The following is a 27,134-nucleotide window of genomic DNA, read 5'->3' as shown; positions in this document are numbered from 1 at the left end:
GGTGGAGCAGGTGGACCTGCTCCGACGGAGACTGCGGCCTGTGGAAGACCCCTGCCGGAGCAGATTCTGGGCCAGACCTGTAGCCCGTGGAGAGGAGCCCACGCAGGAGCAGGTGACCTGGCAGGAGCTGCTGCCCGTGGGCGATCCAGGTTGGAGCAGTTTGCTCCTGAGGGATGGACCCCATGGTACGGACCCATATCTGGAGTAGTTCTTGAAGAGCTGCTGCCTGTGGGCAGCCCACGCCGGATCAGTTCAGCAAGGACTGCATCCCGTGGGAGGGACCCCACAGCACAGGGGACAAGAGTGACCGAGAAGGAGCAGCAGAGAAGTGCTACAGACTGACCATAATCCCCATGCCCCTGTTCCCCGACACCGCTCAGGGGGAGGAGGTGGAAGAGGGTGGATGGGGGGGAAGGTGCTTTTGGTTTCTTTCCTTTGTTTCTCACTTCTCTAGCTTGTTAGTAATAAGCAATAAATCTTACTATCTCCCTATGCTGAGTCTGTTTTGCCCGTCACGATAATTACTGTGCCATCTCCCTGTCCTTATCTCAACCCTTGAGCCCTTTCATCATATCTTCTCCCCGTTCCTCTTTGAGGAGGGGGAGTGAGAGAGCGGTTGTGGTGGAGCTCAGCCGCCCACCTGAGTAAAATCACCACACAACCTCAGCTTTGTCTAACATCAGTGATTCTTATTCAGGAAGAAAGGGGAGGGAGAGGGGGAGGGGGACGTAAGGGCAACTCCCTCTTCAACTGTATTTTATTATTCATCAAAAAGTGGGGGAAAACAAAAACATTGTCCACTCATTCAATGACACGACCACAGGTTTATCAGTGTTTATATTGCCTACTTCAGTGTTGGCACTATATTCTTCATGACCACCATCTTGAATTTTAGGAAGAAAGGTTTTTTGTTGTGAATATTATTGTAGTAGAGAAAAATCCAATCAAAATACATTTCAAAATGGAATCTGAACAGAACATTTATGCTAGTATTTCTAGTTATATTGAAGCATACTCCAGCTTCTACATCTCTAGTAAAAATGTATTACTGAAGTTCAGTTTTCAAGAGCAAAAAAACACTTGGAGAAAGTCCTAAGTCAGGCCCGTCAGAATCTGAAGTCATAACTTTCTAAACAGAATTTCACATTCATTGCTTTCTAAAGAGCTTATCTTTTTAAACATGCTCACGTAAGAAGCTGAGTTTTTTTTGTAAATGAAGACTCAGACTCACAAAACATGTTTTCCCATCAATGCAAGAAAGAACTAACTTGTTGCTTTCTCTTGCAGTAAACTTAGGCTTTGGGAATGTGCTATTTGAAGGCCAAGTCTATACCGGAGAAAGATATGAGTTCCGTCTGGTGTTATGACAGTATTTGTTCTACCAGCTGCAAAGTCCTATTAAAAGATTCTTCTGCCTGGAACCTGATGCAATTTCCTACTTTCAACATTCAGATTGTGATTACTTTCGCAAACTATTTTATTATTTTGTGCTGTCTACCTTAACTCTTGTATTTGCTGCCTGCAGGTGTATATCAAGTTATCCTGGAGGTTTCAGATCAGTAGATGTTGTTGACATCTTGAGAATAAGCCATCTTTACAGTATCAGTTTAGACAGGGTAATATACCAAGGACAAAAAAAACAGGTCCTTTTGAACATTTGTCTCTGGCGCTGGATTTTGAGAATTAATAGAAGTTGATGAGGATTTTGTCCTCTATGATACACTTAAAGTGAAGATTGTAAGACTACTTTACTAATTTTTTTCCCCACTAGATTTCACATCACTACCCCAAAGTAAGTGCTATCCACTGTTAGCCAAAAAAAGTTTATAACAAAAGAAATAAGCAAACTTGCAAGCATACTTCTGGTAGAATTGTACAGTATTGCTTCTTTGTAAGAGAGGCATTAAAAACTTGCAACTTCCACTTTATCCACAAGGTCTTAGAAAGATTTTTGTTAACATGAGGCTGCCAGTTTTAGCCGGAAATTCTTTTTCCAGAAGGCTCCAGCCAGAGGGCTCCTCTGGTTAATATTAATAAAATCATGTTCATCTCCACCAAACTAATACTGAAAAGAGTAATTGTTTAATATATTAATGGCAGTCTAATATTTAACTATGATTTTTTATTTGTGAAAAAGCAAATCTGAAGGCCTCCAGGTGCTGCAGTAGAAACTAGAAGAATAGCACTCAGATTCCTTGTAGAATTTATGCTGATAAAGACTATCTGCTTGCATTGTAAGGATCCATGCAGGCACAGTCGAAATATTCAAAATGCAAAGAATAGCTTCCAACTGGCACAAATGCTAAGTTTAGAAGTATGCAAAGGATATTCACTGTTATACCAAGCAGCTTAAATCCTAAGATTAGAGTTTAAAGGATGCTGCATCAGCAGTGAGTATTCAGAGGACAGACAGCTGTAATTTCCCACTTTTTTGCAAATAACTTGAACCCAGGGATGATGCTTTATTATAGCAGTAGTTTGGATTTTTTTTTCCCCCACCAATTCTACTGAATGGCTACATGATTTTAAGACTTCACACTTTGTTTTTCCTTCCTCTACCACAAAATAAGCTTACCTTTTATAGCCTCCCTGGCCTGAAGTGTTCTACGTCAGCAGAAAGTATTATTTTCAGACTCTTCTTCAACTAAAATTTAAGAGTCACTAGTCTAAATCCTCCCTGAAGACTTAAAAGTCTCATCTCCAATACTGTCCAATAAAATTGCAGCCCAGTGTTTTATATGAAGCAATTTCAGAATCTGGAAACACTAACACCAGATATATCATAGACAAATAGCCATTAAGTCAGGGCACAAGCATCTCTATACATAAGCAGAACTACCGCCATATCATTATAAAGCCTTCTGTGAAGAACCCTTTCTTCTAATGGCTTTACATTCTTCCGGCAGCTCTTACACTGTTACCTTTAGAAGATCTCAAAAAAGGCATGAAATTTAATCCCATTAAAAACATATAAAAATGTGCCTCCTACACTACAGAAAAGTCCCAAAATAGTTGAAAATTCTAAAACATGCATCCATGGAGCCAGGCTCAATACAGCTCCTGGGATCTTTTCCCATCATTAAATAACCTCTACAACACACTAGGTAGAAGCTCATAGCCTCCATTACAGATAGGCATCCCACCATAATTTAGTTCAAGCCTACAGAACAGGAGCATTTGCTTTCAGTAGACATAACTGGAAATTTTCTGGCAAAATACAACACTTGGAGAAAAAAACAAAAACATCTCCAAAGCATCTGTTAAGCATGCTTTGCATTTCCCCTATCCCTCTGCTAACCTTAGAAGCAATTACTTTGAGGCCAAGTGCAGAAAATTCCTAACATTAGTTCATATCAGTAAATTTTGTAGACAAAAAAAAGTTTGTGGTTTATATCTTCTAATTTTCAAGACAGTTATTCAGGAAAAAAGAGTGACAAAACTAGGTATTCACAAGTACACACTATATATACATAATTTATAAAGCTCTAGTATTTTTTTCTCCTGAGTATTGACTGCACCGGGGTTTTACTAAATCATAGCTATCACCAGCACAGCTGTCAGCAAATAACATAAGTGAAGGTTATCCTACTTTGGAACACGGACACATTTTGTTACGAGTCCAAACAGCTACTGTGCCTCACTGAATTAATGGATTTTGTAAGTGCATTTACAGAGGACAAAGGGCTAATAACAGCTTTAATTAGGGCAAATACACAGTATCCAAGTTCAGCTGAAATGAAGCTAATCCCAACTTTCTCTCTACCCATATAAAAACTTTAAATATTTAATGTCATCACATAATTTTTACATCTGTAGATGGATCAAAAATGTGGTCAAAACTGAATATAAAAAGCAAATGAGAGCTCGCCTCTACTAACACAAACTTTTTGTAGTGAAATACTACCCTTTACACAGCCCCCTTTTCTCTTATCTGCTGTTTTGACCAGTAGCTTCGTTCAACTACCACAAAGTTTTACCTTGAAGTACAACATTAAAATCTGCAACACAGACTTTAAGAAACGTATTTTTCTGATGTCCGTGTTCCATAATAGCACCAGTGTAATGGAAACTAAGCGTTGGACATGGAAATCCAGACCAAAGTCATCAAAATGAACACTACTCGCTCTCACAACAGGTTGTATTGCATTTTTGATGTCCACAAGGAGGAAATGTGTACAACTAGATGCTGAAACAAAAACAAGGCAAAAAAGGAGATTTCCAGTGAAGTCTGAAATGGCACATAAGCCGAAAACTACTCAAGAGCCCTAACAATCTACATCGATCCAGTGAAAAGACTGCTCAGATGGAATGCTCTCCCAAGAATATCCTTCTCCTTTGAAGTTTATCCAATGCTATCCAATTTTTATGCTTGGCAAACAAGGTTTGTCTTAGCAGCCAAAAAAAAGTTTTATTAAAAACAACATCAAGAAAGGATTTGACACGAATGTGAATATAGTGTCAAGCTACCCTCAGTCAAGTCACAAGCATTACAAGATTAAAGGTGAGCCTCCAAAGAGACAAAAAATGTATTTTCTTGGAATCTGCTCTTTAGCAGAGGTCCTTTGCAAGAGAAGGTTACAAAACCCATCTTCATTTAAATGCCACAGCAGTATCACTGCTGCTATCAGAATGGCTTAATGGTTGAAATCCTTGATAGTTCTTGCCCTCTTCCCAGCCCAGCCTTTGCTCTTAACTCGCTGCCTCTGCTAACCTCTTCACTAGCTATCCTGAATACACAGGTAAACTGCACATCCCTCTGGAAATCACATACTCCTCATGTAAGTTCCCCCATGAAAGACAACTGAAGATACTACAACGTTAAAAGGGAACTTGTTAGTTTTAAAAGCTCTTTATTTCCAAAGCTCCTGGAACAGCTTTCTTGATGAAATTTCTATCCTCCTTTTCTTGACACACTAACATCCCCTCCCTTCTCCCAGATTTGGAGCAGGCTCTTTGCTTACATTTCCTTTGTTTTATTTGAATCTCATTTGATCTGCAGCTTCAGGTGAGAGCAGGAAAATGAGATTTTTCCCTCAGTGCTCTGAAAGGGTTCTCCTTACTCTTGCCAACAAGAACAGCTTTGCTAGTCTGCCACGTTTCTTTCTTTAGGGTAAAGAAAGAAAAGTTATGTCACCTTCATTCAAAAATGCTGTATAGGTTTTTCAGCATCTATAAAGTCAGTCTAATGAAGTTGAGTATCAAACTAATTTAATAACAAATTTTAAAAAGAACATAGATAAAGAACAGTATAGTTAACATACAAATGCACGATTTTTAAACTGTTCTTTTCCCCTCCACTATCACTCACAGCAGATTTTTCAACAAAACATGCTAAAAGGACATGCACAAAGTTATGGTTAATTTTTCTTGCCCTCACACACGTACAAGCTTATCCACCCTGATAGGTTAGTTTTCATCATAGACTTAAAAAACACACACACACACTTCAAAGTCGTGCAGTTTTCTTTAAACACTGAATTCCATTTGGAAACATTATTCTGGAAAAGCAGCTAAGCGTTTTACAAAGCATTTCTTCAAAAAATCATTCACGCCATGACAATATTCAAACCTGTATTAGAAGAAAGCAACCTGTTTGGGGTCAAACTTGTTTGATCTTAACATTTTTACAGGCACAGACGAAGAGGAAGAGTCTGAAAGCATTATTAATGAAGTGTCCATCAACCTCTATGTCCGTTCCTAAAAGTTGGCAGTCGAGTTCAGACAACAAATGCCCCAGTGCTTATGCAACCGATACACTAATCTGAAGTCCCCGGAGCTCTCATGCTACGAGGACAACACTTTGTGACCGTGTTGTAGAAACCTCACTTAACCATTTATACTGCACACAAATCAAACCACACTTGTGCAATACTTTCAATTTCCCAATTCTTGGCAGTGAAGTCCTGCAGCCACCTACCACAAAGCCTAACAGTGTCAGCGAGCTCTGAGAAGCCTGACCAGCTATTCCGTGGTGCCAGCGCAACGATGTTCCCAGATGACACTAAGCAGGGTGGCACCGAGGGCCCAGCTCGGCAGCGTGTTCCCAGCTGTCATCCTGCAAAGATGGATCAACCTCAGCAGTTACACAGAACGGGTTACAGAAACGTAGACAGTCACAGAATCGTATCTGCCACTCAGCGTGCTGGGCTCTCATTCTCATAATCACGTCTCATGTAAGTAACTCTGCACCACGAGACCAAGGGAACATTTATTTTTTTAGGAGAGGTGCTACAGACTTTCAGAGCTATTAAATGAGTCCTTTTGGGGGCTTTCTTTCTTATCTTTGTCACATGCTCCAATTCACCTTTGGTCCTCAGGAGGTAGAGAAAGGCAAGGCTACCGCTTCTAACGGAGCAGCAGCCATGCTGCACTTTTGGACCAAAATCCTATTAATTAAGGCTAATGAGCGGTTTCAGACTCTGGAAGAGGAAATGCATTGACCGACAAAAGCCCAGTCTGACCCATTCTAGAAACAAAGCTGGAAAAATAGCCCAGTTCTAAAATCCATACCAACAAACTCTTACTCACGTGAAGATTCACAATCTTACACTTCCCTACCAAAATAGTACATACACTCCAAATCAGTCGATAATGCTTACAGATGTCACAGATTTCAGTACTAAATTTTTTATATAGTAACTCAGCAAAAAATGTAAGTTCTAAAGCTCTTTTAAAGCTCCCATCCAGAATTTAGACACCAATTACGATTGCCCTGGTCACTGTCCATTTACATTCTCAGCTATAAAGCTTAATTTAGCGCAGCGATTTTTGAGCTTCCAGCCCCTCCTGCCTCTCCCTGCACATAATTCCTTCCAATTCAGAGAATTTAGGAGCCTCCACATTTTCTTTCTTACTAAATGAGTGCACTTCACAGCTAAATAGCAGTAGTATGACAACGCTATAACCTTAAAACTCTTACATTTTAAAAAAAAATCATCCAGAGACAAGAATAAGACAGAAAGGCCTGATTTTTAGTTCTTAAGATTAACATAAAGAGGACGAACAGTCCCAAAACGCTGTTCTTGAAAATAACTTTTTCATTGTTACATTGGAATATCAGAGTTAAACACGACCAAAAAAATCTTTTAATTCACCTTAATTAAAGGAACTGTTCGCCAACTTGGGTACACTAGATAATCCAAGGAATTTATTACAGCGAATTTCAATGAGTTGCAAGCAATAAGGTGATCAAAACTTTGACTCTCCAGCGGAACACAGTCATTGTTGCATGCTACAACATGCAGAAGTTACTTCCATTAACCTTCAAATGTTAGGCAACAAAAAGTACCTTACCTTGCTCTCCACTGTCTGAGCACAGAGGATTAGAAACAAAGCATTAGGCAGAAACTGCAAGCAGTTCATATCACAGAACAAACAAACCACTGCATCAATAAACTTAATGGCTCTCTGCCATGACATGCACACACGAGGGGCACAATGAAGACTTGTCCACATCCTCCTTCGCAAGCAGCCCGACCTCCGAATCTGGAACCCGAAGGCATCCAGGCATTACCTCCCGCTCCCAAACACGGATCTCAGTAACACAACACTGCAAGAGGAGTCACCACAGCTTGATTTTCCCTCCTAGTAATTCCCTCCTTGCCAATGACTGCACTGCAGTCTTTCTGATGGCTACGCAAAACGCAGGCAGGAGAGGACTGAAAGAGCCCAGGAAAGAAATAGTCACAGTAAAGTTTGTTCAAATCATCTCCTGCCACATCAGATGTGGGCTTAAGGGAATAAACTGCAGAGTTTGGTGGAATCTCTAGGATTTTCTCTACTGTCCCTCTCATGTTCCTGCATCTCTTCATCTCCTTTTTCCTCTCCTTTTCATTGAATAATTTTTGAGGCGTACTTTGTGGCAAACTTACAGGGAATCAGGGGAAAAAAAGGTAAATGATAAAAAATATTTTTGATAAATATTCTAGTGACTTCACTATTTATATTAAAACTATCTTTTATGTTCATAGCCACTAATATTTTAAGGTGTTAAAAATAAAGCAAAAAGTCTCTTAATGTTTTGAAGGTGATAGCATTTTCTTGGGGGAGGAGGGAAGAGGGTTCTTGTTTAGTTTGTGGTTTTTTGGGTTTGGGTTTTTTTTTTTGCTTATGCTGTTTAAATAGGGCAGTCTAGTTAATTAACTATTTTAACACTTGGATGCTTTCCCCATACAATTAAAATTGCCATGATTACACAGCAGCAGCATTTGCAAGACAAATGCCCAGCAGCAGCATTTGTAATTATTTCCCAAGTATTCTGCAACAGCAGCTAAAGTATACGTTAGAAAAAAAAAAAACTAAAGAAGCTTTCACAGACTGCCTGAGGTTGGAAGGCACCTCTGGAGCTGATCTCGTCCAATCCACCCACCCAAGCAGGGTCACTACTGCAGGCTGCCCAGAACAGTGTCCCACTGGGTTTTGAGCATCCCCTACAAGAGACTCTCCAACCCCACCTTGGGCAACCTGCTGCAGCATTTGAGCACCCTCAAAAAGGTTTTCTTGTGTTTAGATGTAATTTCTTAGGGTTTATTTATTTGTGCCCCCTGCCTCTTCAGACACTAGGTCTAATTTATACTTGTTTTAACAGAGAAGTTTAGTCTAGCTTGTTTTCCCCTTTCCCCCCCTCTCTTCTTCACTCTTCACAGCTGCATTTAAGAGCAGAGGGAGCAGCATGAGAGCCCCAGTACCAATCAGCCAGTTAGCTCATTTGCAACAATAGGCTCATCACACTGCTTTTCACCCCTCCTTCCCTCTGCATCCTGCAGAGCAAGGCTCAAGGCCAGATCTTTTAGTCCACAGCAGCCCAGCTGCCTACCATCAGCAAGCTATTATTCCTCAAGATCCATCCACCTCCTCCTTGGGTGAGCATCCTGCCCAGACTTATCTGTTTTGGCACCACTGGAACATCAGGTGGGGCTGAACAAATGCTGACAGTGGCACCGAAAGCTCAGCAACCTCCAGTAACTCTTCAGCACTCCCTATCTCACCTCCCTACCTTCTTCTGCAACCCCAGGAGAAGGGGCAGGAGCCAGCATTCAGACTACGTTATTTGGGGATAAGCAGAAAGGAAACAGGAAAGAATTAGGAGGTGCATGCATCCTCTTGGCTTCTGGCTCACAGCAGTGAAAAGACTGCTTGTTTTTAGTGGCAAGCTTCAACAGGGTTTACATTGACCTTTTAAAGAAGGTGGTAATGGGCAACACAGGTACAGACTCTCAGATAAAACCGAAATATCTGCCTCCCACTCCCCCACCCACAGATGGGAGAAAGATTACTTTCTCACAGCTGGGTACAAGTGCTTCACTTACTTTTCACAGGGGTTCCTGAGATCCCATGCACTGATACAGCAGCTTTATTTTTTGTTGTCGTTGTTTTTTTGTCTTGTGGGGTTGTGTGCGTTTGTTTTTCTCATTTTCCAATATGGCTTAGTTAGTTCTTATAATGGACAACGTGTACTCAAGTTTAGGCTCCCATACAAAGTTTTAGTTATTTTAAGCTTGCTTCTACTAATAAAGATTTTATTCAGTGCCAAAGGTCATCTTCAGTTTAGAATCTCTTCCCTGGCTTGTACGCCAAACATTAAGTGCCACATAAAAAATTATAACAGATTTTGAAAGGGGAAAGGACTGTTGGCTTTGGAACAGGAAAAAAATAATCAGAACTATTAAGAGACTTTCTGCATGACTTGGAGCACTTCTGCACATTTCCATTCCCATTCATCAAGGAACAGATATAATGCCTCCTTTCTCTCCTCTTACCTGGACACCTACCAAGATCCCACCTCTTCACATACTTGTATATGTATTACCTTGTATAATAGGACTTCAGTCTTAAGCTGGGAACTGCCAAAAGTCAAAAAATAACTAGAAATAAGGAACACAAAAACATAATTATATCTTGGTAAAGCTGGGGGGGGCGGACCAGCAATATCCCCTTTCCCCTAAAAAGGGAACATAAATGGTAAAGTAAGATTTGTAAGTAGTTTTCAGTTTCTGCATTTAGTCTAAAACTAGCACCTTAACACTTTTTAACCTGTTTTGCTTTGGGTCACTGGGAATGACTTCAAGACAGAGACATGCAGCCTAGCTGCTTTCTGGCTGGGATTCACACACTATCAGGGATGCACACAGCATTTCCTAAGAAATAACATCTAGCGTTAAGTTAGATGCTAGGGCCAAGGGAAAAATTCTTACAGAAAGATAACAAGCCTGCGTCACAAATTGTTCAAAATCCCCTGTATTTGGGGGGAAGGGTAAGAGAAAAAAAGGTCAAGACAGTATCCAACCATTCCGGCAGGGCATTTCCTGCTGGATTTTCTCCTCTCACAACTAAGGTATAATGCAGTTTCCCAAATTAGGCAGAGCTGACTAAGGAAGTTGGCTACCATCTGACTTCTTATAACATTTCTAAACTATTTGTTAAAAAAAAAAATCTTTCCCTCTGGTGTTCAATGAAATAGAGATAATAATTTGCTTACCTTGCTTGCAAATGAAATAAAACTGATAAAACAGCCCAAAATTTATTAACAAACCTCCACATACTATCGGGCAACATAACTCCATCAGGCAGAGAGTGCAGAAGAACTTGCCAAATAATCCACTGATTGTGTGGAAAACACAAAAGACACTACCAGAGGGCTGGCTTACAGAAACAAGAAAGAAACTTGCTTGAGTTTTGAGCTATCACCCTGATTCATACCTAAAGCAACTCGGAGCACTGAAGCCGATTTGTAAAATTAATACCATGAACTTAAAGATGTGAAAACACAAAGGAGAATAAGGTACTTTACAGTTTCATGCAATGACAGAAATACTACCACTACCCCTCCCGCCAAAAAAAGGAAAAAAAAGAAAACCACCTCACACTACTGTCACGAGGTTTCTAAATGTACGCATTACAAAAACAATGTATGCAGCAGAGAAAATTTCGCAACCTACCTGTTTACATGAGAAAAATTCGCAACACAAACCGCAGTGATACACAAGATTGCAGTCTGTACTTCCAATGGATTAATACAGTCTCCCACTGCTGAGAGCTGGTCTTGATTCAGTTAAAGCCCAAAGCACTCAGGCTTTCCTGCTGGGAAACAAACGAGTAAAGTCGGTTTCAAGTGTCTCCTATTAATATACAGAAACAATTCTCTCAAGCTTGAAGGCACAAACAAGAAATAGTAGGTTAGAGCTCCATGAAACCACACAAACTACAGCAAATCAGAAAGCTACACTGAGATTTATTAGTTGACTAGGAAATTCATTGCAAAAGTGTATTTACTTCATGGAGGAAGTCACCACTGCCACCACCGAGTGAGTCAAGCTAATCTGCAAGAATGTTTTACATAATGGGAAAATTTTTATTGGCCAGAGGTTCACAGTGTTCTTAAATTTCCAGAAACTGCAGATGTAAAGATACTTCTGTTAACCTGAACCAAAACCAAGAAAAGAAACTATCTGAGATGCATGCTCCATTTCTCAACACGGGTCTAATTTTACTAGCTACTGTACTTGAACCTATTCAGCGTAGGAAAAATTTACACTCAGATAAAAAAGGGAGGAAATACGAAGATTGAAAACACAGGTAGTTTTAATACTGCCACCAAACAGTATTAAAACATATTGGCTAGACCATCGTGGCCATTTCTAAACTGCGATACTGAGAACTGAACATAGCTTAAGTTACCAGTTTATTCATGTAAAAAAATTACCGCTAGTGAAACAATCGGAATGGATTTACAAGAAAGGATTTACGAGAAAGCACGATATCATCTTAATCCTTCCATTTTCACTTTACAGTGACATAAAAGCTAATAGGAGAGCCAAGAATCCCTACAGACAGTCAGTAGCAAACTGAAAGGTGTTCTTTTCTTTTACCAATGAAAACATGCTGCAACACAACTACAACATAAGAGCCAGTTCACTCAAAACAGAGTAACTGGAATGAAGGGAGCTTTCCTCAGTCTTCCAAAGGCTGAGAACAGCTTGAAGACTATATTTGATGTCAGGAAACTCAAAGATAAAATCAGAGTAAATTCAATACATTCACTGCTTAAATTTATTCCCTCTTATTCTGCTAAAAATACAATAAATTTGAAAATTCAGATTGTATAGATTATTGCTTATAGTTTAGTTACTGCTTTTACTTTTTTTTTAATAATACTAAAGACTACATCTTTTTTAAAAAAATACAACTTTTGCAAAGTTGCAAATTAAGTAAATATTTTGAATTAATATAATGGATCTTAAATTCCAAAGTATTAGGATTTGAATTCTAAAATATTTCAAACTGCAAAACTGATCATAAGTTAAATCTGTGAAAAGTCTCAAAAGCACAAAGACCACAGTTGTTTCAGTAGTGAAGAGGTACAACTCTGTTACTGTGGCAGTGTAATACAACTTTACCAACAAGCCACAAAGCATTCAGGAAAGAAGGAATAAAAACACCACACACTTAGAAGCCCAAATTCAGAGTTCAGCATCTTTTGCCATCTCCTGCAAGAGAACTCCACAATGCAATATATGAAAAACCTGTTCCTAAGGCCCTTTTGTAATCTATTTAACTCTTGCAATGAAATTCTTTATAAAGAGTTCTGTCCTACCAAAGCATCCTTTCCACCCCACTACACGTTAAGAGCTCACAACTCTCCTTTCTTCTCACAGATGATTTACTTTACTGACATTTCTGCCAGTAAAAGCCACACTTGAGTAAAAGCCACAATTGAGAGTAGCCCTGAGGAGAAGGACCTGGGGGTGTTGGTTAACAAGAAGCTCGACATGAGCTGGCAACATGCGCCTGAAGCCCAGAAGTCCAGCCGTGTCCTGGGCTGCATCAAAAGAAGGCCACCAGGGTGAGGCAGGTGATTGTCCCCTCTGCTCTTGTGAGACCCCACCTGGAGCTCTGCAATCAGCTCTGGTGCCCCAGCAGAAGGACATGGGCCTATTCGAACGAGTCCAGAGGAGGGCCATAAGGATGATCAAGGGGCTGGAGCACCTCTACTATGAGGACAGGCTGAGGGAGCTGGGGTTGCTCAGCCTGGAGAAGAGAAGGCTCCAGAAAGGCCTTATAGTGGCCTTCCAGTGCCTAAAGGGGGCCTACAGGAAAGGTGGGGAGGGACTCTTTGTCAAGGAGTGAAGTGCTAAGACAAGGGGGTATGGTTTTCAACTTAAAAAGGATAGATTTAGATTAGATATAAGGAAGAAATTCTTTACTCAGAGGGTGGTGAGGCCCTGGAACAGGCTGCCCAGCGAAGCTGTGGATGCCCCATCCCTGGAACTGTTTAAGGCCAGGTTGGATGGATCAACAAAAAAAGTGACTGAAAAAGGCCGTCTGAGTCCAGTAACTACATGCTCCTTTCCTAGTTTCAATGTAAAAAAAGGGTCTGCCTCCACTGCAGGATAGAACTGACCTGTAATCATGCAAAATTGTTGCATATATAAATATGCACACACATAATAAAGTAAGCAAAACAGAAAATAGAAAGCATATTCCTGTCTGTTATCTAGTGATGAATGCACTCGTTTTGAAGGCCCAAATTCTACCCCCAGAACATACAGGCTGAGACCAGCGATACAGCTGCACTGACCAGGTGAAATACAACATCTTTACCACGCAGTGGCCAAAGCAAGCTGTTGGAATGGCCCTGAGGACCCAAAGGTGCCCACCAGTTCACGTAGAAAGCTCCTCACCTGCACCTATATTGCCAGCTTTCCTGTCAGGCTCAACAGCATCACGCTTCCGCTGGCTTCATCATCTTTATCCACATACCGACTCTGTCCTCCCTCTCCACAAACTGGCAGACTGCACTCCCTGTATGCCTTATCAAAAAACCACAACCAGAACAATATTGGTTTTGTGGTCTGCCTAAGGTTTTCCACCTAAGGCGATCGCTGCACTTCATACTGTAAGTGTGAGCGTAGCTGTTCCTAGGGCGTTACACATCTGGAAGTCATGCTGGAGCGAGCTTAACCTGCTCTTTTGCTAGACAGCCCTACGAAAGTCAGAAGCCTCTGAGCTACTGCCATAAATGAGGGCCGTGCCATGAAAGCATCTTTCCTTTATTCTGACAGGGATACAATGCTACAGAGGGTTCAGTAAGTCTTGTCAAGCAACCTATTTCCATGTGTTTCAGGGACAGGCCTCAGTACAGCAGTCCAGATCTGCACAGTGAGAGCGCACAGTACTAGCAGACTAAACAAGGGGCAAAGGATGCACTAAAAAAAATTGAGATCCTTGCTGCAGCAGCAAGCATGGATTCCAGCCCATGATGTAATCCTCTACTGAAAGGAAGAACAGAGAGGATGAAGGCAAACAACACCACCACACAACTTAGACTTCTTTCTTCCCATAATAGAGACTTCTGTCCTTCTAAAGCACTCAAATCATGGACAGAATAACAGGATAACAGAAAAGCCACCTGTATCACTACTTAAAAACAGCAGAGAGTTCTCTACTGACAGACTGACTGCTCAGACCTTATACCTCCAGTCCAGCTATTCCCCGTCAGAGTAAGGACTGGAGACAACTCTGAAGCCTCCTGTGTCTGTGCAACCACCAGAAGCAGTTATGTCTTGGCAAATTCCAGGCAACGGTATTACTGATTTAAGATGTGTAACATTCCAAGATCTGTTTTCCCCTATGCACTTTTGCCAAGCTCAGTATTGACAGGAAGTTAGTTTTAATCGACTGACATAATCCTGAGAAGTCATTAGCCTGGCTTCAATTCTCATCCTGCCTGTTTGTCCAAAGTTGGTTAATTTGGGCTGTCTTCTTAACTCGTTCTGCCGCAATCATGGCAAAGCTGTAACACTGTCACGATGAGGACTGACCGTTCTGAGTATTAGCAGAAAGAATGACCCAGTCACCACTTAGTCTCATCCTGGTTATTGAAAACAGATGAATATTCTACCTTAGCCTAGAACAGGAGCCACACTAATTTACAATCATTATATGTTAACCTCTCTATTTAAGCACCAAACATCTCAATACACAGGGAGGTTTAATTGGAGGCTGTATAGAGTCTCTCAGACATGCAAACATTGAAGGCTTCTTAAAAACATTTTTATTTACAGGAGGAATAGTAGAGATCAGAAGAACAAAGAGACAACACCAGTTAAAGAAGAGTCATCATAAGGGCTCAGGGAGCTCTACCAAGACGATCAGGCCATACAGACATGTGAATTATTAAACACTCTCTAAATGCTTTTGCTCCTATTGTTCTTATCGTATGTAATATTTAGCAATAGGCTCTGATGTCTGAGCCCTAGTGACTAATTACAGCCATTAGGATAGTGCTACATCTTTATATGGCCTTTCCATCTTTCCCTTTGCATTTGCTATACTTGTGGTAGTTAAAAAAAAAAAGACTTAAAAAACAGCTCCTTCATTTTACAGTTCACTTCACAGCTTCATATAACAAAACTCATGTTCACTGATCATTTAAACATTGCCCACGGTATAAAGTGAGTTCTAGCACGCTGCAGCTCTGAGTCTACTCTACAAATGGGGGAAAGATGCAATTTCATTTCAGTGCTGGTAATGGCATCAGGACTGACATGTTGCATTTAGTCTTAACTTCAGATTCAGGCATCTCATTTAAGATGAGGCTGTAGGACAAGTACTTGGAAGCTCAATGACATCTTGAATTGGATTCAGTATTGAAATTCGGGAGATCAAGAGAAATTGAGGCTGCACCCTTGCTGCAAGAAAAACGTAAGCTATATAAAAACGTAAGGAGCAGTGAGCTACCCAAAGCCAACAACCAAGACTGCTCATTCTGAATTGGAATTCTGTTCTCCAGAATACTTGCAGGTATTCCCAATTTGGTATCCATCTTTGAATGTAATAGATTCTCTGTTATTCAATCCTTTACATCACTGTTGAAAATTATAACCATCCCAAAAATAGATACTTAGGCAACATATCCCAGGATGATCACAGCTACCAGCATTTTTCCTCTCTTCTCCACTCCATTCCATGCTACTCCTGCAGCTATCCTTTTTAAAACGGCATGGTTCTCCCCAGTCCCCCTAAATCCCTAATCGTGACACAGAAAGAACTGCAATAGAAATACTATGGAGAAGTTTCTAATAACCCTTAGGATCATTCTGCTATCTTGCAGATGTTTACAAACAAAATATTTTTTTTACTTTCTCTGGTAAATAAAATTATATTACGCAGTTTCACACCACTCTTGTTACAGAAGTCACAAAATCAAATATGGAAAACATCTGGAATTGCATTTAACCTCCATGAATTACCATAAATATGCTGAAGAGTTAACAGATAATTGGGTTATGCATTATAATATTTCATTCTTACATAGAAAAAGGCAGCATTAATCACTTCATTTCTCTTGGCATCAACTGTTGTTACTTTTTCCTTCATATTGACTATTGGAACAATACCCTCTTAACTGTTCAAGACCGCATGAAAGAGTAACGAGAATATATTTTTATCTCCCTCATTAGTTTGATATTGTTCTTTGCCTCAAACACTCCAATTTTTTTCCCTACATGCCTGTGCCATTCTGTCTTGCTTATCTTTAACGCTGTCACCTAATTTCATAGTTTCTTCTTGGATTTCAGATCATTAGCAGTGTACTGATTTAGCCAAAGCAGTCTGTTGCTATGTGTCAGTGCAAAAGAAGTACAAATCAGTAATTCACACTTACCTGCTCTTTAAGGAACAACTTCACTGAATTCCTTACTCTTAGTCATGCTTCCTAAGTCATCTCCTACGGCATCTTACCTACAAGTTTTCTGAATTCTAGCTATTCTATCATACAGCTGGATGACATGATAATCTTTTAACCGCCCTTACAAGGGTTGTTATTATGAGCAAGCTGCACGTTACTATTAGCAAAGTGGTAAGATAATTACGGCAAAGTTCTCATTCTCAACAGCTTGTCCATTTTCCCAGTTACCTCATAACTTGTACCTTTCCCTGTTTGAGTTTTCCCGCAAATGGATCATTAATACCAGCAAAGAGAACCATCCCTCTGTCTTATTACTCCAACTTGCCAGATTTTGGGGGAATTAACAGCACCTTGCAGTCACACCTTCTAACCCCAGGTAAGGTCAGAAAGTAAACCAAGAATCTGCAAGCTGCTCACTTCTCTTGAAAACAGAAAATTACATATGAAATCCACTGGCTGCTCCTCACCAGCTTTCAAAGGCTGTTAAACTCTGGCCAAGTCTGTTACGTTAGGCTTCCTGCTGCTGAGTACAAAATTATTTAAGATTTCCAACCCCAAGAAGTAGAGTTTTGCTAAGCCATTTCTGCTAGCCAGCCTTCGTGAATGCTTTTCAATAAAAAACCTTCCCAAAAGAAAAAAAAAATCTCAGTTTCTTAAAAAAGATTTCATCTACATTTCTTGCCAAGTGTTATTTCATACTATAAAACTCTTTTGCTGACTAGTCACAATCATCTCCATTTGTTAAATCATACTAAAAATACTTCTACCTGTAATGAGAAAAGGGCTGTGGCTTCATGAACCCAACCTAGAATCACAGAGTAGTCTGGGTTGGAAGAGACCTTAAAGATCAGCTAGTTCTAGCCCCCGACCAATTTCTATTTCTCTTGTCCAACACCAATTCTAAAAACTAGTTATTTTTCTACTTGCAGCCTTTGTGGCACTGAAGAATTCAAAGACTTCAGCAACCCAGCCTTACCATCTTTGAAGGAGTCCTAACAGCATGGATACACTTGATAATGCACATTTTCAATTAATACGTATGAAGAGTCATGTGACCAATCATGAGTTTTTAGCGCAATTTTAGATGCCCTAAAGCATCCAAGATGTGCAGGACTGGCAGATACAGGCTTGGACATATGGAGCACAGTTTTGGAGCAGTAACTTGAGGATGTCTGGGATAACCTACAGCATTTAAGATGGTACCATGTTCCTACACGTAAGCACCATCTCTGTTCCTGTAGGTTTTTCTAAAACTTGCTAGTCAGCCATGGTTCAGGCAAATGAATGCTATCGCTACACATTTAATTAGCAGTATTTGTTTCAACTTATAAAAGGAACACAGGTGGACAGGGAGCAGCAAGAAGACAGGAACTCAAATTCACCAGGGTGTTAATGCTGCAATGGTCAGCCTAATTCACTTGGGGATTTTAAAATCAAGTATTTCTTGACACTGAATTTCTTTAATGCTGTAGCATCCCAATCCACATGATAGCAGTGTATGAAGGTAACACAGAGTCATCATTTAAACAGATGAGGGATACAACAAAAGAGGCAGCTGCTAGAATTGAAATCATCCATGCGAAAAGCATATGCTTTACTTCTTCCATACCTCCTTCCCATGGAGACAGCCTGTCTTTTCAGTATCTTACCTATTCATTTCAAACTAAGAAAAAACATCTTTGCAAGTATCACTGCCTTTGGAAAGTATTTTATTAAAAAGAAGTCCTTTAAAAAAAAATGTAAAAACAGTTCTAGGCAGAAACCTGCTTCTATTAGGTATCTAAATATTTCAATACCAGCAGCACCATCTAATGGAGAGCTCACCAATTTTTCCGCCTTCTTTAACATGACAAACATTTTATTTTGGAGATGATAACAACTGATATTTTAACACAAAGCCTATCTAATACTCTACAAAAACTGATTAGCTACAAGAGAAGCCAAATCATTTCTCCATAAACAGTCAGACAGTCCATTTTCACAGATATGACGTAAGTACAACGGGAGTTTGTTTAACCAGGAGATAAGATTTTAGTTCAAGTATTTAAATATGTATTCGTGGAAAAAAGCAATGCCAGTTTACAAATACCTTAATGTTTAAGCTTTCCCTCCAAAAGTCAAATAGAGATGCCAGTGCCTCTGAAGTCTAAGGAATATGGACAACCCTGGATCTTAACCATAGCAACCCAAGTGACTACCTGCACCTGCTCAAAATGAAGTTAAGCACTCCAAGACATCCTTAAGGTTGCTCTTCTGGCACAAAACATGCTACAGGAGATGGGCAGCAAATCAAGAAAAAGCATCAATAAAGCATGTAGCACAATAAATAGCAGGAACTGCCAATAGTCATCTCATTAACAACATTTTCTCATGAAAACATGACAGGAAAGTATATCGTTACATATGTAATTGACCTTCACGAACTTTCCTCCTCACGTCATTTTGTCTTCCTTGTTCTTTGGATGGTTTGTTAAATCACAGCATTTCAAGGAAAGGTTCAACTACTTTGAACTTTGCCAGTTAACTCAGCACACTGACACTCTTGTTCTGGAATAACTGCCTTTTTATGTACAGCTCAAAGGACTTTCGAAGACTGTCTGCCCCAACTCACCTCAGAACAGTCGACTGGTACATTGAGAGTTTGTATTAGAAGACAAACAACTCTTAGTAAACAAGTCTGCAAAGCTACACTACACATCATACTTCAGCTACATGTGCTACAGGTTTTACATTCACAAAGAGGACAATTCTGAACTCCCTTCCTCACTTAATTTAGGAAAATGTCCTCAGCAAAGATACACAGAATGTAGTAGGCGGATATTTGTTTGCTTATCCTAACAATTTAAAAAAAAAAGAACACACAAAACAAACTGCCAAGAGAGTAAATCCCCCAAAACTCCCTCAAAAAGTTACTGGCTGGAGTACTGAAAGTTACATATCTAAATAATCCTTTCCAAAATGAAAGTGAAGCTTTCAGGAATTTGCAAGAAGGAAAGAGGAAGAAGGGGAATTTACGGGCCAAGGTATTGAAAAATCGCTGACAAAGTACAGCACACAAACAGCAATAAACTTGCTCTATGTTCCTGAATACTGCCAAGAGCATTCTTCTGCACATGCTCCAAGGAAGTGTGAAAATATCTCACTATAACATAGATTAAAACAAAAAAACCCTGCCAAACAGTAAGGACAACACAACAGCAATGTCTGCTACTCTAACTACAACAGGAGATCCATTGCCATTTCCATTACTCACCAACACCACCAGTGAGAAGTAAGGCATACTTACTAATATGAAAAATATACCAAAGGCATATTTACTAATCTGAAATGTTGCACGCTCAGGTTCTGCAGATAGAAGAACGGTTCAGCTCCTAACAGAAGACAGAGAAGATACTGACACTCAAAATCAGCATTAGGTATTATGAACTGCAAAGTAAGTTAGGTCAAATCCTTTTTTTTTTTTTTTTCCCAAAAAAAGTTGAGTTCTGGAAGGCAACGGGAATACTACTGCATGAGACCGTCTCAAAACTGCTAGATACACACATACGCATATCAACAGCACTCACTTAAGTATGCAACCTCCTTCCACTTAAACTAATGACAACATTCTGAGAATATGTAGCTTTACAACCACATGCACTTTACATCTGGCACCTGTTGAACGTAGAACTGGTACCCTTGTCACATGCAGCTACAACAGTCGGAACTAAAACATTCCCAGGTTAAAAGCACAATGCTCCTCTCTCAAGGAAAACAGAAAAGGGGAGAGTGAAAAGGATGGAAAGAGAGCATTTGTAGATCTAAGGACATATATACTTCAGACAATAGGAGGGTACATTGTAGATCCATCTTTAGTGGCATGGAAGAGCTTGTTAATTCACCTTGGGTTGGGGGAAATGAAAGAAACAGGTAGCTACAGAGAGGTCAAAGAAAAGCTGATTTACAGATAAAGATTATTAGCCAGAAGCATGAAAATAAGTACAAACCTGGAAGCAAGTATTTCAAGAGAAAAGTGATGCAAATGGAAAGAAAAGTAAATGGGAAAATGAAGTCAGTCATTTTGGTCAAGTAAAAGGATGAGACCACCTTGGAATAAAAGTCATCCCTTCACAACTTAAAATTACAGGAGATATGGAACAACTGAAAGCAGTTCAAAATAAGCCACTTCTAAGAATCAGAAGAACCAACTTAAAGTAAGAGCGTTTACACTGTTTGGCCAAACAACTTAAGATGGAACAGAAACACAGTGGTAAGAGTATTTCATTGGTAGCTGAAGAGCATAAAATGCAGAAAGACGAGTGACTTAGGATGGTTTAAAGGAGTTTAAAACAAGCGGAAGATGAATGGAAATTTTAAGGCAGTACTTCCTAAGCAAAAAAAAAAAAAATCAAGATAGATACAATTCCCTAAAGCTGCAAGTCAATAAATAAATGGTCAGAAGACATCACTCAAGGAAACTTACTCTTGGAAGGTTCTTCTCTGTAGAAAGACAGAGATAGGCGATAGGTATAAACTGATAGAGTACAAAACGCATCCATAATAGAAACCCCTAACAATTGTTCTAATATCTCTCACAAGTACATGGATGAGCTTACAAAATGAATTTTATTCACATTGCCAAAATTTGGTTCATGAGCTGGGCTTTGCCGTTAAAAAGTTATTTTAGGCACTTCTATTGTGCGAGTAAGCTGGTTCCATAGAATAAGGAAAGACTATGACTATTCTAGAGCGTCCAAGGCAGAAAGCTGGGAACACATTGAGCACCAGAACAGGTACCACTTTGAGAAATTATGTCATGGACACTCAGGTTCATGGAGCCCTGCATGTTTGCTGTACGCAACAGTGCAAGAGCCGTGAAGCAAATACTGTTTCCTGTCCCATAATGCTGACGGTGCAGAAAGGCACAGCACTGTGGAGAAGACAAAACAGGATGCCTCTACACAACTGTTGCAATTCATGTCATTTATCAATGGATAAAGCTTATACTGCCCTGCTGTGCCTCAGCACCTCATCATCTTTGATGTCCTCAGAGGGCAGGAAAGCACCACTATTTCCATTTTACAGAGCAGGAAAAGCCGAGACCATGGGGCCAGCAGACAGACATAAGCCACAAGCTGTATGACAAGTATTCTCAGAAGTCCCAGCCAGCTCTCACCTAACCCTAGAGGCACCTAAGTACCAGTTCTCTCGCCCCCCACAGCACCTTGAAGGCATCTTCTGTGCTGCAAGAACAGTCTGTCTTGACAAGGTTGGTAACCTCAGCAAGCACCTCAGTATCAGGTTCAAACGCACCAGAAGACAAGAAACAAGACATCAGTGGAGAGAAGCATCAGCAGACTGCATGCCTTTCCTCATCTCAGTAATCGTCCTAACCACCCTTCTAAGCCATCGCGCTTCCTCTTGCTCCGTTTCACAGGCACAGCGAGTTTTGATTATTCCTGGCATAGCAGAAGAGTTTCAAGAGAAGGAAGTGACACTATGCTTAACTGGCCTGTGAGCCGATTATGAGAATGCTCCCCAGGGAAGTAGAAAAGTTGGATTGGAATCCCCCTTCTGCCCCGGGGACGTGAGCATGATGTCACACCGCTCAGCACCACAACATCAAAGGCCCTCGGCGCTTTGGCCTTCCAATGACTTCATTACATGCATCTACAGGAACAAAACAACAGCCTGCAGGTCTCCCAGATCTTACAATGGTATCTTCAACAGGCCAGCTTCTTGTTCTCAAGAGATGTCAGAGCTCGTGGGAACAGAGTGGCAGCCAGGAAGGCAGTGCTTCTTCTAAAAGCAGCATCTGTAACGTGCTTTTCAAGACCAACCAAATCAAAATAATTCATTTTGCTAGACACCCAAGAACACTGAAGACTCATGGCATTCCAAGCTTGTCTCGAATGGGCGTATCTTACTTGATTTACCAAAAGATGTTTTTTGTTTTAATGCAGAAATCAAGTCAGACAAGTTCAATATTACTCCAAATGTTAAACTTCTGCAATCACGAGCTTCCATGCAGCCATCATTAGAGCATGTAAAAGAGAAGTTTCATGACTTCTTTCACTGGAGCACTTTCTATACATACTGTATGTGAAAGGGTATACTCACTTCAGAGCACTTACACTATATTAGAGAATTATCTGTGATTTTATCATGGAAAATAACCTAGAGAATGTTTCCTCTACACATCAGCTAAACCTATTTCGTAAGCGAGCATTTTATGACAGCATATAAAGTAATACCGGAACTATAAAATGCTCCAACCTAAAGAATTTCTGCTATGGCCAACGCAGTTCCAATGCTTGCAGTTTGCAATAGTCAATCATGATGTCAGAGTACACAACGACCCAGTTTGAAGTACAAGGAGGGAGCCAGGAATGGAGGCCATCCCACACGTCCTACATGGAACTTCTGCACCATGAGCACCGTGAGCCTTCCCTTCCCGTGCTGCCCTTTACCAGATAGACTGCAGGATTCTACTAAAAATCACACTTACATGTGCAGAGTAAATCAGCATGGAAGAACAACAGCATGGAAATCAAAGGCTTAACATTTTGGGGGTGTGGAAAGGATTAGTGACCTACAGTTGTCGTATATAATTTTAGAGACACTCGCCCTGTTAACCTAGTTACAAAGCCAACAGTCAGAAGCAATTGAAGTCGTAGGGGCAACAATGTTTTGCTGTCAGTGCCAAAGTAGAAAAAAATCCAGGAAGAAAAAAATTCTCAGATCCCACTACGTAAGATGTATATATCACAATTTCCAAAATCAAATCTTTTGCCTCATTTTCTTCTTATGCTCTCGGATCTTTCTACCGACGCTTTCCTTGCTCATTTTCTAGGGGTGGAGGGAGTAGTCTTTATTTTCTCTTCTCTCCCATTAGCACAGATCAAGAGAGCACCTCTTCCTAATCTGCAGACACCTAATCATCTTCCCTTGCAAGCTGCCACCCCTTTCCTCTGAATTCTCTAGTCCTTTTTCTTTCTGTCTGAAACAAACAAAAGAAAAAAACTTAAAGACATAATTAAATGTTTTGTTATTTGTCAAAACAAACATATACTGACTTCAATCTATCTGCTTATGATGGCAGGGGCTTCCAGCAGGCAGACCAGCTCTATTTTCTTTGCCAGCCCTTTGCTGCTGTGGTTTCTATGTCACTACTTCACCACTGCAGGTTTAAAAGTGTAAGATAAAACCCTGCAAAGCTACAGCTCTCTTTCTTGTGCTACAATCACACCTTTATATTGTTGCACAAACCCACGCAACCCTCCCTCCCTTGGCTTCTCTACCCCATACCACATCTTGAAATCTCCAATTTCACTCTCTGCCACCACTTTTGGTGTTCCTGAGCCACAGGCCAAAAATGCCAGGAGGTTTTAAATACAAGCATCATATGCAGAAAGTACCCACCCACAAGAATCAAAAAAAAAAAAAAATAAAAAAATAAAAAGCCTTGGCAATTCTTTAAAGGAACGGTGCACAAGAACACAGACATCTGAAACCAACGTGTAATGAGCAGTCTTCAGACATCATAGGATTCAGCACCTCCAATTAAGAAACACTATTATGCTAAAGAACATGAAATCCAGTTATTGCATCATCTTGGATATCTGAGATCAAAACGTGTTATTCTTGCAATATCTATTCATACAGAGCCAATTTAGGATACTGGATTAGATTTAAGTCATGCCTATTTTTAAATTGCCTTACTTTTCATCTGCAGAACTGTGACTGTCTACTTACCAATGTATTTACATACTGGTGGTTTAACAACAAAAGTTAAATATTAGGACCGCTGACTTTTCTTGCTTTCAGTATTGCCATAGCCACTAATACAGCATTGGAAAACACGTTCCCCTTCCATCACTTAAACTTCTCATTATGAACAAGAGCAATGCAAAGATATGAAATGCAGCAGGCTGTTGAAATCATTTAGAAACAAACCGCATTAGCATGGACTGGTAAGACCTCATTAAGAATTTTCTGTTACTGATGTTAACTACTGCCATCTTACAGTTTTCTCAGATACCAACAGTAAATATGCTTACGTGACGCTCAAATTCTCTGAATCCATAATAGAACTGCATCTCAAAACTGGGATCATCACAGCTAACTGCAGGAGGACTTCAGGCAAGCCTAAGGACTCAGTCATTTAGTATCCTCTTTCCATTACAATTAATTTGCTTCGATACTGAATGCACTGTACCCTTCTGCATCTTCGATCCAGCTGCTAGTGGAAGCGTTGAATCAAGTCAAATTTCAGTAAAACACCTACCATTTTCACGTTGTACCAAAGCAACTTCTATAACCTCATAGCGCTGTCTGCTTGTGATGCCCCAACTCATGATACATCAATGTTTCCGCTATCAAGCCCTATTACAAGGGGTTTCCCAGTCCAGCCATAAAAAACCGATTCAGTCCAAATATTCAAATATTTCTTGTCTTAAAATAAAAATCCTCTCCCTAAGCTAAATAAACAACATGTACATCCACGTTACTCATACACTTCAGCATGTAGAGATTGCCTTTTATAGGCACTTCCAGCCAAATAGCTCATTTTAAAGGACAACATACATGATGTTATCATCCTTTTAGTCCTAACTCTAGTGCTCAGTGTATCCTTTAAATCCAGGCTTCTACGCGAGTCAGTAGCTATTTTAAACACTGACTTTTACTATTTCGTATTAAACTATTTCATTCGTCTGAGCTACATACGGTTAACACGCCCTGACATCACACGCTAAGCTCCCTTTCGGTCTATGAATGCGAGTTCAGAGTAGTACACAACAACCCTACATGAATCCTGCGGGACAGACGTACAGCGAGGAACACACAGCTCCATCAGAGAGATAAAAACACTGGGATCATGATACACAAGACTCTGTCGGATCTCAACGAGGTAGAGAAGGCAGGCACCCAAGCAGCCTGCAAATTTCACATTGTATCACTGGAACTTCCCACATTTTACTACTACAGAAACAGAAAACGACAGAAAGACGTTCCAGTGCGCGGTGAAGATCCACCTAGAGGTGCACGTACAGCCTTTCATGTCACACACAAGCTCAGACTGGCAGCGGGCGAGATTACGCCGCTCAGCATTAATACGGTTTCACTCGTTCCTCCGCATGTAATTCGGATCTCAGACACTTCGGATACAAATAAATCAAGACGTAAATGCCTTACCTTCCTATTTCACAAGCCGCTGCAGTTCTCAGATTATGAGTCAGTCATAGGTTCATCTGCAGAGGAATGACTCAGTATAAACTTTTAAACACTCGTTGTTTTTTTTTTTTTTCCTAACCCGCACCGCGGTCATTAATTTAAACGGGCGAAAACGCGATGCTGCGAAAACAGCGCACGAAAATGAATGGCGTTAAAAATAAATAAATAAATAAATAAGAAAAAAAAACACAACACACAAAGCCCCTCTCCCGGCTCCAGCCAGCCGGCCGGGCTGCAGACAGGAATTAAATAAAAAAAAATAAGATAAAATAAAGCCAAGTCCAAGCCCGGGGGCAGCTCGGTGGCACGGCCACGGGTTTCCCCCCCCCTCCCCCGGGGACAGCCGGAGCTCGCCCGGCGAGCCAAAGCGGGCCGGGGCGAGCCAAAGGGAGCCAAAGGGAGCCGAGCCGAGCCAGGCAGCCCGGGGAAGGCGCTGAGGTGCCCGGGGGCCCCCCGGAGCAGCCCTGCTCGGCGGCTGCGGGCAGGCAGCGCCTCTTTAAAGGCCGCCGGCCCGCCCCCAGCGCCGCACACGGAGGGAGCCAGGAGCGCAGCGAGGCTCCCGCATTCAAACGCCGCAAGGCAGCGGGGAGAGGAGGGAGCGGGGGTGGGAAGGGAAAGGGGGGGGGGGGGCCGCGGGGGGGCGAAAATAAGTAAGAAAACGGGGCACCTGCAAAATACCGAGCGCCTCCGGGCAGGCAGAGTCCGCGCTGGTCCGTCCCCGGCCGCTGCCGCCGCCGAGGTCCCGGCACCGGGCGCCGCCTGCCAGCAGATGCCCCGTATCAGCGCCGTGCCCCCCCCTCCGCCCCGCGTGTCCCCCCCCACAACGGCTCCGGGGAGCCCCGAGCAGCCCGGCCGGAGCCCGGAGCAGCGGCAGCGGCGGCAGCAGCGGAGCTCCAACCGCCCCGGGGCGCGCCGAGCCCCGCGGCCGCCCCTACCTGCGAGCGGGCACGGCGGCGGCTGGAGCCCGGCGAAAGGCGCCCGCCAAGCCCGGCGGAAAGTCCCGGCCGCCCTGCGCCGTCTCCCCCCCGCCCCGCACTTCCTCTCCCGCCCGCTCAGGCTGGAAATCCCCGGCGAAGCCCGCTGCGCGCCCGGCTCCTCCCCGCACACACAGGGGCGGGCCCGGCTCAACGCGCAGGCGGCAGCCGGGGGCTGGGCTTTGCCCTGCCCGCCTGCACCTGATGCCGCTGTGCCCCCCCCCCCCCCACTCCGTCCGTTGTTGTCCACCCCCCCTAGC

General features: G+C 41.6%; 1 protein-coding gene across 15 annotated transcripts in view; it reads right to left on the bottom strand.

Moving 5' to 3' along the window:
• Nucleotides 1-27,134, bottom strand: part of TRAF3 (TNF receptor associated factor 3) — a 72,265-nt gene that overhangs the window by 45,004 nt on the left and 127 nt on the right. For 3 of the 15 annotated variants that reach the window (XM_083840176.1, XM_083840180.1, XM_083840181.1), the window contains exons 1-4: nt 26,836-27,102; nt 26,568-26,659; nt 25,862-25,917; nt 10,938-11,079 (exon numbers count right to left, since the gene is read on the bottom strand). The gene's annotated coding sequence lies outside the window, so the exon portion shown is untranslated. The other 12 variants (XM_083840185.1, XM_083840182.1, XM_083840186.1 and 9 more) reach the window with 11 other exon arrangements.

Source organism: Anser anser, assembly GCF_964211835.1.
Source record: "Anser anser genome assembly, chromosome: 5".
Classification (NCBI taxonomy): domain Eukaryota; kingdom Metazoa; phylum Chordata; class Aves; order Anseriformes; family Anatidae; genus Anser; species Anser anser.
The sequence above is the reverse complement of the archived record's forward strand: the minus strand, read 5'-3'. Positions and strand labels throughout refer to the sequence as shown.